Below are 12500 nucleotides of genomic sequence, written 5' to 3'. Positions count from 1 at the left end.
CATCAACATACTCCTCTTTCTCGCTTTCTTCTTTTGGTATTTTCCTCTCAGTTAATGCCATTCAACTCCGCTTCTCCCCATCAGCTCTCTGCCGTCTCAACATACGCTCTCTATATTAAACATTAATGATGATAATACCAAGTGGATCCATATCAGAGGTTTTGTTTGAAGAGAAAGTGCAGACTGGGGAGAATTCCTGCGGTGGTTCCTATAATTGGCCTTCAGCCATTCCTCTGGCCTTGTGCTCTTTGAATAATGCATGGGGCCTTTTTTAATGAAGGCCAATGTTTGTTGTTTTACTTCTGTGGGATGTAGGGTGAAATTAGCATAGTCCTGCATCTGCATCTCAATAAAGGAATGGGTAATAAGGATTGGCCATACTCACAGCTAGACCTGAGGAAATGAGGAAAAGCTACGCTAAGATTAGCCTCAGCTTGTGGTCTAGCTCAACTAGCATAGGCCTACTTAAGTATGTATAAAGAATTGCTTCTAGTCCGCTGTTTGAGGAACAGTGCCAGACCTTTAAGAGGCACGTGCTCAAAATAAAAAAGGGCACCCCTCCTGCTTGAAATTCATATATCGAAATTCATAGTAAAATAAAGGTTTACAAAAATAGAACAAAATAGAAGATATCAAATGCCTCTGTATCGGAAATGTTATCTATTGTTTTAGCATAGGCCTATTTATTTCTGCAACAACACTCTCTCATCATCATAAATTGTAAGTAAGCTAGTTGCAGTGCCGTCTAAATACACGATTGACATCAGGGAAAGAGTGTGGTGATCATTCATGTTGATGATTGATGTTAATCTGCTAGTTAGCTAGCTCGGGCGCAATCAACATAAAGGGCAGACTGGGAAGATCGTCAGGTGCAACCAATGGATGGGTGGTGGCGAACTTTACACGACTTCCAGGTATTGGGTTCTGAACAACAATGAAAATAACATAAACAATTATATATATATATATTGAGAGAGAGAGATTTTTTATTTGAATTTGAATTGTTGTTCGGAACTTTTTGGTGAAATTATACCACCACCTAAAATGTCACTTTGGAGACTGGAATGGCAAAGGGACATGTGCTTTGTGTGAGGATCGACGCTGGAGACAGGAAACAGGCACAGGGAGAACATGGATAACGGACATAAAACAGGACAGGAACAGCGTCTGTACAGGGGACAAAGAAACAACATCAGACACAGACATCAGACACTGTGCAGACACAGGGAACAAACAGAGAGATAAAGGGAACAAACAGAGAGATAAAGGGAACAAACAGAGAGATAAAGGGAACAAACAGAGAGATAAAGGGAACAAACAGAGAGATAAAGGGAACAAACAGAGAGATAAAGTGAACAAACAGAGAGATAAAGGGAAGGCAATCAAATAATGACGAAGGGGACCAGTGTGCGTAATGACAGGCAGTTTGGAGCCCTTGAGCGCAGGAGAGGAAGAGCGGGAAGAGGCGTGATACCCTGCACAGGTAGAGCCCTATCTTTGCAGGTGTATGGTGAGGAATATTGGTTCAAAGGTTTTTTGTTAAAGGTCCCGCTCAGTCATCCTATTTCCCAAGTAAAAATAGTCTTTGAATGACCAAAACATCACCCATAATATTTTGACGCTATGAAAATGCTTAGAATTGAACAAATTGTACATTTTCTCTCATCTCCAACTATCAGGAAGCCTGAAAGAACAGGCTGAGTGGGCGGGGAGATTATATTCATGAGCTCGCCTTGACTGACAGCTCTTTGAAACACCCTTGTGATCGTTGCCAGGTAACAAGGTAAACAATGGGCCAAATGTCATTGATGGCCAGGTAAACAATGGGCCACATGTTATTCCGAGCCTAAATAGTGTGCTTCACTCAATTTTCTCTGCAAAATGCTCTTATAGTCAACAGAGCTGATCATGGACTGCTGGATACCAGACAAACTGCAGCAATACACAACTGTATTTCTATTGTTTTGTAGCTGATTACAGAATACACTTCACTGATACACTTCTTCACAATCATTTTGTTGTGCACTTTTTTGTGAAACTTTTCAATGTTTGTATTTGGAATTTTTGTGTGCCTGAAATGCTCAATTGATTTGAAATGAATAACTATGACTTCCAGTATGCTGGGTCTGTCTTCACAACATATCCCCCTTCTTTGCCAGGGGAAAGCTGGTTTTGTGTCGCAGCATTCCTGCTGACATGGTTGCCTGGGAAGCTGTGTAGACAGACTAGATGTTGAATTTTCTAAAATGACTATGACTACAGCTAGATGATGGTGGAAAGACAAGAAGAGGTGGAGAGTGAAATAATAATACCCCCCCCAATCATCATGATAAGCCCAAATGACACAAGCTACATCAACTGTAAGACAACAACCCACACAATCAAATAGCAGAAAATGGTTTTCAGAAGTAAATTATAAATACTATATACACCCAACTCCTTTTGTGGACAACATTTCTTCGTGTCTGCTGTGTGCTGGTTGTTCTTAGACTAAATGTAGGATTCTTAGGGATGGAAGAACAAAAACCATGTAGTGACTATCAGGTGTGTTACAGAAAATAGAACATTCACAAGTCAAAGCAGCCACAGCTACAGTCACAGCTACAGCTACAGCTACAGCCACAGCTACAGTCACAGCCACAGCTACAGCTACAGCCACAGCTACAGTCACAGCCACAGCTACAGCTACAGCCACAGCTACAGCTACAGCTACAGCCACAGCTACAGCCACAGCTACAATCACAGCCACAGCTACAGCTACAGCCACAGCCACAGCCACAGCCACAGTCACAGCCACAGCTACAGCCACAGCTACAGCCACAGTCACAGCCACAGTCACAGCCACAGCTACAGCTACAGCTACAGCCACAGCTACAGCCACAGCTACAGCCACAGTCACAGCCACAGCTACAGCCACAGCTACAGCCACAGTCACAGCCACAGCTACAGCCACAGCTACAGCCACAGCCACAGCTACAGCCACAGCTACAGCCACAGCCACAGCCACAGCTACAGCCACAGCCACAGCTACAGCCACAGTCACAGCCACAGCTACAGCCACAGCCACAGCTACAGCCACAGTCACAGCCACAGCTACAGCCACAGTCACAGCCACAGCTACAGCTACAGTCACAGCCACAGTCACAGCCACAGCTACAGCCACAGTCACAGCCACAGCTACAGCCACAGCTACAGCCACAGCCACAGCTACAGCCACAGTCACAGCCACAGCTACAGCCACAGTCACAGCCACAGCTACAGCTACAGTCACAGCCACAGTCACAGCCACAGCTACAGCCACAGTCACAGCCACAGCTACAGCCACAGTCACAGCCACAGCCACAGTCACAGCCACAGCTACAGCCACAGCTACAGCCACAGTCACAGCCACAGCTACAGCCACAGTCACAGCCACAGCTACAGCCACAGTCACAGCCACAGCTACAGCCACAGTCACAGCCACAGCTACAGCCACAGTCACAGCCACAGCTACAGCCACAGTCACAGTCACAGCCACAGCTACAGCCACAGTCACAGCCACAGCTACAGCTACAGCTACAGTCACAGTCACAGCCACAGCTACAGCCACAATTACAGCCACAGCTACAGCTACAATTACAGCCACAGCTACAGCTACAGCCACAGTCACAGCCACAGCTACAGCTACAGTCACAGTCACAGCCACAGCTACAGCCACAATTACAGCCACAGCTACAGCCACAATTACAGCCACAGCTACAGCCACAATTACAGCCACAGCTACCGTGTCAGACTCATCAAACGCTGATACTTACATTATGGTCAGCACTTGCAAGATCTACTGATCCACTGTCAATGATGGTACATAATCCGTCTTCAGGATCAGCTTCCTGGCAAGACGCAATGAATGTTCTCCTCAAATGATAAAGCAACTTTGCTCGAACTGTGCACTGCACGTGTGACCTGATGATCATTTTCGGTGCAGAAATTAAAAGCAGCCACTGCTGTCAGATGTCTTAGTTCTTTGGAAAATGGTGAAACATTAAATTAACACTATGGCTTCCAGTTACAACACAGTGGGCTTTTTCTGGCATGCTGGTAGGTAGTCTGCTAGCTACAAGACAAACCACAGTGGGCTTTTTCTGGCATGCTGGTAGGTAGTCTGCTAGCTTCTGGACAAGTCTCTGAATGTCCTTGAGTGGTCCAGCCAGAGCCCGGACTTGAAACCGTTCGAACATCTCTGGAGAGACCTGAAAATAGCTGTGCAGCAACGCTCCCCATCCAACCTGACAGAGCTTGAGAGGATCTGCAGAGAAGAATGGGAGAAACTCCCCAAATACAGTTGTGCCAAGCTTGTAGCGTCATACACACAAAGACTTGAGGTTGTAATTGCTGCCAAAGGTGCGTCAACAAAGTACTGAGTAAAGGGTCTGAATACTTTCGTAAATGTCAAATTTCAGTTAGTTATTTTTAATACGTTTGCAAACATTTCTAAAAACTTGTTTTTGCTTTGTCATTCATTATGGGGTATTGTGTGCAGATTGATGAGAAAAAAACTAACAATTTAATAGAGATATAAGGTCATTTATAAGCTTTAGCGCCTTCTTAATTTCTGTTACTGAATGTGTTTACTGTTTTAAACTGTACTAACACAATGTATTTATTGCAAAATCAGTTCAGAGAATCTTCTTCAAACCACAACACATCTTCAAAGTCCACAAAAATCATTACGTGTGAAATTCTTTGTCAGTCTAAGCTTCTCAACAGTGATACCACCCAGACAGAGGCAGGAGCCTGGCCAGCCCAGACAGCATGGAGTCTAGAGTCTTTAAGTCTGGCCTCAAGTGGGGGGAAGGGAGGGGGGGTGTTCCTAAGTCATCAGGCTGTGCAGAATGGCCACTAATCCTACTGTAGAATACCTTTCATCTGCAGGGGGAAAGCTCAACAGAGCCCTGATCCATGGAACCTTGGGAGAGAGGGACCAGGGTGACTGAGACCAGGAAGGGCTGAGAGGGGGACCAGGGTGACTGAGACCAGGAAGGGGCTGAGAGGGGGACCAGGGTGACTGAGACCAGGAAGGGGCTGAGAGGGGGACCGGGGTGACTGAGACCAGGAGGGGCTGAGAGGGGGACCAGGGTGACTGAGATCAGGAGAGGCTGAGAGGGGGACCAGGGTGACTGAGACCAGGAGGGGCTGAGAGGGGGACCAGGGTGACTGAGATCAGGAGGGGCTGAGAGGTGGACCAGGGTGACTGAGATCAGGAGGGGCTGAGAGGGGGACCAGGATGACTGAGATCAGGAGAGGCTGAGAGGGGGACCAGGGTGACTGAGATCAGGAGGGGCTGAGAGGTGGACCAGGGTGACTGAGATCAGGAGGGGCTGAGAGGGGGATCAGGGTGACTGAGATCAGGAGGGGTTGAGAGGGGGACCAGGGTGACTGAGATCAGGAGGGGCTGAGAGGGAGACCAGCGTGACTGAGATCTTGAGAGGCTGAGAGGGGGACCAGGGTGACTGAGATCAGGAGGGGCTGAGAGGGAGATCAGGGAGACTGAGATCAGGAGGGGCTGAGAGGGAGATCAGGGAGACTGAGATCAGGAGGGGCTGAGAGGGGGACCAGGGTGACTGAGATCGGGAGGGGCTGAGAGGGGGACCAGGGTGACTGACATCATGAGGGGCTGAGAGGGGAGGGGGCCTTGGTGGTCATATGATATATATTTGTTTTATTTTATTTAACCTTTATTTAACTAGGCAAGTCAGTTAAGAACAAATTCTTATTTACAATGACAGCCTACCAAAAGGCAAAAGGCCTCCTGCGGGCTGTGGCTTTGGCACCAGGTGAGTGTCTGGATCTTGAGTAGGCAACCTGGCATTCCTTGGCCCTTATTCACAAAGTGTCTTAGAGGTGGAGTGCTGATCTAGGATCACTCCTACACTCTGAGACGCTGGCTAGGGTGTGAGCAGTCATTGTGGTAGGATCACAGTGGAGAGTGGTTGGAAAAAGGGGACCCACGAGTAGTTGCAGCTGGTTTAGCTGTCTCCTACAGTATGTCTATGTTGAGTTGTGATGTTGTGAGTTCTGATGTATACATTGGAAGTACAGACAGGGTAAGTGCTTTAAAAAAGAGGATGTTTCCCCACCTCCAATCACAGAGTTGCATTGTGAATGTGTCATTCTACTTACAGTTGCGGCCAAATATATTGGCACTCTTTCAAGCACAGGTGAGGTAAATTACAGATAAACAAGAATCACTTCTAACCAAATTAATTTGAATCTTGAATAATTCAGTCTAGGCCATGTTTTACTTTGAAGTGAAAAATGTTTTTATTCATTTGCAGTTGTAAATCAAACAAATACACATGTGAACACTGAAAGGTTTTTCAATTTCAACTTATTTTACAAGAAATAGTGAATCGTGCAAACGTGCCAATATATTTGTGAGTATCTGTATATCGTGTTTCTATTCTAAGCCATCAGGACCAGAATTATGATTGGATGATAAATATAGATGAGCCACATTTCCTGTTTCTGCCCAAACAGTTTAGTCTAGATAATTAACCTCTATATGGACTTTTCATCAAATAAGAAATGGCATATGCTCACTTATAAGGCCACTGAAACAGAAAGTCCGATCTTGGGATGATGACAGATACAAGCAGCTCATTCTGGCAGCCACTGCCAATACCTGTCAATTCTCACATTCTGCGCTGTCTACCAAGTTCACACAACTCTCATTCCATGTTTTGGCTTGTGACACAAGCTGGCATGGGAACAGAAGATGGTCCCTCTGTGGGATTTCATAGCTGCTGTTGCAGTTTTTTGGGGGTGACTGAAAAGTGACAGACATCCTAAAACGGGACTAATTAATTATGAGAGAGTTGTAGTTTCAGTTGATTGTGCTCTCATGGAGATTTGAGTAATGACTTTATGTTAACGTTTGACTAATTTACACTTGAAAACAGTGGTCGCTCAGTAAAAACTAGCAAACTGTTCGACATATGTATAAGGGATACGATTTGCTAAATGAAAATATAAAGCACTAAATCTGTTCTTTAATTCAGAATAAATCTAACAACAGAAATAAATGTTTGACGTACTTCTACACCTGCATTGCTTGCTGTTTGGGGTTTTAGGCTGGGTTTCTGTACAGCACTTTGAGATATCAGCTGATGTACGAAGGGCTATATAAATACATTTGATTTGATTTGATTCATATAGAATCAATGATAATGCAATGTGGGCATTGTTTCAGGTTGACCATCAGCATTAGTTTCTTCAGCTTGTGCCCATGTGGAGCTGGCACTGCCCGTGCCCCTGTGCTGGGTGAGAGCCTTAGGGGCCTAGGATCACCCCAGACTGGGCACTGGGCATCTAATGTTCAGTCCAGGCCAGAACCAGGCGAAATTACTAGCAATCAGCAGGTCTGTGTACTCGCATGAGGAAAACAGGCATTCTGTTCACCTGCTTCCCGCAGTAATCAGTTGTAGTGATGGGCTGTATGAATTCTCTGTCCTGTGTCTCAATAAGTAGTATTGTGTGTCTTTGTCTATCTCCACAACAGTGGTTTTACCTTTTTCATACAGCTATTTTCTATATATCTTGTATTAACAGGAACAAGTAAACACCATGTTGACATGAAGCTTTGGTCATTTTTTCCCACTGCACCACCACAACAGCGGTTTTTATACAGTTATTTTTTTATATACTGTATTTTGCATTTACAGGAACAAGGTAACACCATTATGATGTGAAGTTTTGGTCCTTTTTCCACTGCATTTAGTCACTGTCGTTGCCAGAATGCTCAAAGTGACAGTTTTGAACGGAGGTCAGATAACAGGTCAACTGAAATGAGTAAAGCAACTTCTTCCACAGAAGTAGATTATTGATGACTGAAAGTGATTCATTGTCATTTCTACTGTTGTGGCTACACAGTTCCTAAGTAGTTCCTAGGAGTTGTGTTCCTAGACCAGATGTAGGATCTTAATTTGATCACTATTTTGATGATAAAAATGTTTCTGCACATCAGGAACTGTAAACTTGAAGTGTATTCAAGGTTTGAAAAGGCTTATAAAGTTTGTAATTTCCACTTAAATGTCAAATGTATCAATCCTTACAAAAACATTACAATAATTATAATCCACATAATAATTCACATTTGCTGTTGCAGGATTATTTTCCTTCTGTAGCAATTTAGCTCAAATTAAGATCCTACATATGTAGTTATGTAGCTGTCATCAACCTTATTTGAGGGATATAAATAGGAAGTAAAGACAATCACAGGTGCCAACATACTGGGATTGTACCACTTAGGCTAATATTGCACTGTTTCATTGAATATTGTGTGACTATTATTAAGAGCAGAAGTAGTCTCTGTTGGCTGGTAGTAATTTAATTGAACATTTACAGGTTTTGGATGCACTCTTTAGGGTAAACAAGAGCTGAGAACATGGCGAAATGTGTTATGAACAAAATGTTTCACCTTTTCAAGAGCATCTATTTTAAATGTGCCCTCCCCATCATGGAAAGAACTTTGCAAATCATCAATGAAGTTGAATTCCTCACAAATGTGAAGGCAGCTGCTCTTTGAGCATGATAGACTTTTGTTGCACGGTGAAAACAATGAATTATTCTCTTTACACACATTATGTGGGCGTAGAATCGGGGCGAGCGAGACAAGAGTGTTATCTGTGGCCCAGATCAAATGGAAGACAGGTTTTAATGAACCCAGAGAATAGAACGGAGGCAGGCACAAAGCAGGACATGGGAATGTTTGTTTGAGGAGGTGAAAGAAAGGCCCCTTAACCAGGCGTGTGTGTGAGTGTATGTATGCATCAGACAGGCCACATGGCTTCCCTGCTCTGCCTCTGTCAGTGTGTTGCCACTGTATTGTGTACAGTCTGGTTCTTCATGAGGAGAATATTCAAGATGGCGGCGCAGATGCTTCGGGGCTGTCATTGTCGTCAGACACAAGGGCATGTGGGTGTGAACAAGTGCTTGACAAGTGCTTGACACATAAAAATGACTACATGAATGTGAATGTAGGCCTGAGGTGGGCACAGACTTCAGTTCAACATCTAGTTTTCATTTACATTTGGTTGAGTTGTCAGCTAAAATGAAATCAACATGAAATCAACAACAAAAAATTCACTGTGTCATTGGATTTAGGTTAAAAGTTGGGTGAAAAAAATATGAAACTCCCTTACGTTGATGACGTTCTTCAAATCCAATCAGTTTGCCATGTTGATTCAACGTCATCACATAGATTTTTTTGTTGTTGAAATTAAGTGGATACAACGTTGATTCAACCAGATGTTGTCCAGTGGGTGGAAGTAGGTTTGATAAATAAAGTTCATTGTTTAGGAGGAGCTCAACGTTCCCTCTTTGCCCTCATGCTTTGACCTTGACCCATGTCCTTAATTCCATGGCACATCCTCTGTCTCCCGAGTGGCACGGCGGTCTAAGGCTATAGGCGTTACTTCAGACCCTGGTTTGATTCCAGGCTGTAGCACATCCTCTGTCTCCCGAGTGGCGCGGCGGTCTAAGGCTATAGGCGTTACTTCAGACCCTGGTTTGATTCCAGGCTGTAGCACATCCTCTGTCTCCCGAGTGGCGCGGCGGTCTAAGGCTATAGGCGTTACTTCAGACCTTGGTTTGATTCCAGGCTGTAGCACATCCTCTGTCTCCCGAGTGGCGCGGCGGTCTAAGGCTATAGGCGTTACTTCAGACCTTGGTTTGATTCCAGGCTGTAGCACATCCTCTGTCTCCCGAGTGGCGCGGCGGTCTAAGGCTATCGGCGTCACTTCAGACCCTGGTTTGATTCCAGGCTGTAGCACATCCTCTGTCTCCCGAGTGGCGCGGCGGTCTAAGGCTATAGGCGTTACTTCAGACCTTGGTTTGATTCCAGGCTGTAGCACATCCTCTGTCTCCCGAGTGGCGCGGCGGTCTAAGGCTATCGGCGTCACTTCAGACCCTGGTTTGATTCCAGGCTGTAGCACATCCTCTGTCTCCCGAGTGGCGCGGCGGTCTAAGGCACTGCATCTCAGTGCTATAAGTGTCACTTCAGACCCTGGTTTGATTCCAGGCTGTAGCACATCCGGCTGTGATTGGGAGTCCCATAGCGCAGTGTACAATTGGCCCAGTGTTGTCCGGGTTAGGTTTTGTCCCGGGGGAGGCCGTCATTGTAAATAAGAATAACTAACTTAGTTAAATTAAAGTAAAACTAATAAATAACAATAATTACAAGATTCAAACTTTCACTCTCCTCTCTCTTCACACCCAAACCACAACTAACAACTAGCCTCCTCTCCTCTCCTCTCCCCTCCACCCAAACCACACCCTAACATCTAGCCTCCTCTCCTCTCCTCTCCACTCCACCGAAACCACACCCTAACATCTAGCCTCCTCTCCTCTCCCCTCCACCCAAACCACACCCTAACATCTAGCCTCCTCTCCTCTCCCCTCCACCCAAACCACACCCTAACATCTAGCCTCCTCTCCCCTCCACCCAAAGCACATCCTAACATCTAGCCTCTCCCCTCCACCCAAACCACACCCTAAAATCTAGCCTCCCCTCCACCCAAACCACACCCTAACATCTAGCCTCCCTCTCTCTCTCCTCCACCCAAACCACACCCTAACATCTAGCCTCCTCCTCTCCTCTCCTCCTCTCCCTCCTCTCCCCTCTCCTCTCCTTCCTCTCCTCTCTCCTCTCCTCTCCTCCTCCTCCCTCCTCCTCTCCTCTCCTCTCCTCCTCCTCCCCTCCCCTCCCTCCCCTCCACCCAAACCACACCCTAACATCTAGCCTCCCTCCTCTCCCTCCACCCAAACCACACCCTAACATCTAGCCCTCCTCCTCCCCTCTCCCCTCCACCCAAACCACACCCTAACATCTAGCCTCCTCTCCCCTCCACCCAAAGCACATCCTAACATCTAGCCTCCTCTCCCCTCCACCCAAACCACACCCTAAAATCTAGCCTCCCCTCCACCCAAACCACACCCTAACATCTAGCCTCCTCTCTCTCTCCTCTACCCAAACCACACCCTAATATCTAGCCTCCTCTCCTCTCCTCTCCTCTCCCCTCCCCTCCCCTCCACCCAAACCACACCCTAACATCTAGCCTCCTCTCCTCTCCCCTCCACCCAAACCACACCCTAACATCTAGCCTCCTCTCCTCTCCTCTCCCCTCCACCCAAACCACACCCTAACATCTAGCCTCCTCTCGCCTCCACCCAGATTTCACCCATTCTCACCTCAGTTGTGGTGCCAGGGAAGTGTCCTGTTAGGAGGGAGAGGAGGAGAAGGATGAGGAGGGAGGGGGGAGGGTGCCGAGGAGGGAGAGGGAAAGGGAGAGGAGGAGGAGAAGGAGGAGGAGGGAGAGGGGGGGCAGAAGGAGGAGGAGGAGGAGGGAGAGGAGAAGAAGGAGGAGAAGAAGGAGGAGGGAGAGGAGAAGAAAGAGGAGGGAGAGGAGGACAAGGCCTATTTTCAGAGTGAGATGACCAAACCTCCACCACTGAGAGTGACAGGTAATAAGAATATTCTGCTGTACAGTGGACAGGTGGGCAGTGGACAGGTAAACAGTATACAATGGACAGGATGGTGGATAGTGGACAGCTGGACAGTGGACAGGATGGTGGATAGTGGGCAGTGGACAGCTGGACAGTGTACAGGTGGACAGTGGACAGTGGACAGGATGGTGGATAGTGGGTAGTGGACAGCTGGACAGTGTACAGGTGGACAGTGGACAGTGGACAGGATGGTGGATAGTGGGCAGTGGACAGCTGGACAGTGGACAATGGACAGGATGGTGGATAGTGGGCAGTGGACAGCTGGATAGTAGACAGGATGGTGGATAGTGGGCAGTGGACAGCTGAACAGTGGATAGGATGGTGGATTGTGGGCAGTGGACAGCTGGATAGTGGACAGGATGGTGGATAGTGGGCAGTGGACAGCTGGACAGTGGACAGGATGGTGGATAGTGGGAAGTGGACAGCTGGACAGTGTACAGGTGGACAGTGGATAGTGGACAGGATGGTGGATAGTGGGCAGTGGACAATGGACAAGATGGTGGATAGTGGGCAGTGGACAGCTGGACAGTGGACAGGATGGTGGATAGTGGGCAGTGGACAGCTGGACAGTGGACAGGATGGTGGATAGTGGGCAGTGGACAGCTGGACAGTGGACAATGGACAGGATGGTGGATAGTGGGCAGTGGACAGCTGGATAGTGGACAGGATGGTGGATAGTGGGCAGTGGACAGCTGGACAGTGGATAGGATGGTGGATAGTGGGCAGTGGACAGCTGGATAGTGGACAGGATGGTGGATAGTGGGCAGTGGACAGCTGGACAGTGGATAGGATGGTGGATAGTGGGCAGTGGACAGCTGGATAGTGGACAGGATGGTGGATAGTGGGCAGTGGACAGCTGGACAGTGGACAGGATGGTGGATAGTGGGAAGTGGACAGCTGGACAGTGTACAGGTGGACAGTGGATAGTGGACAGGATGGTGGATAGTGGGCAGTGGACA

This window comes from Oncorhynchus keta, chromosome 29, assembly GCF_023373465.1.
Source record: "Oncorhynchus keta strain PuntledgeMale-10-30-2019 chromosome 29, Oket_V2, whole genome shotgun sequence".
NCBI classification, from domain to species: domain Eukaryota; kingdom Metazoa; phylum Chordata; class Actinopteri; order Salmoniformes; family Salmonidae; genus Oncorhynchus; species Oncorhynchus keta.
Note: the sequence above shows the minus strand (reverse complement) of the source record.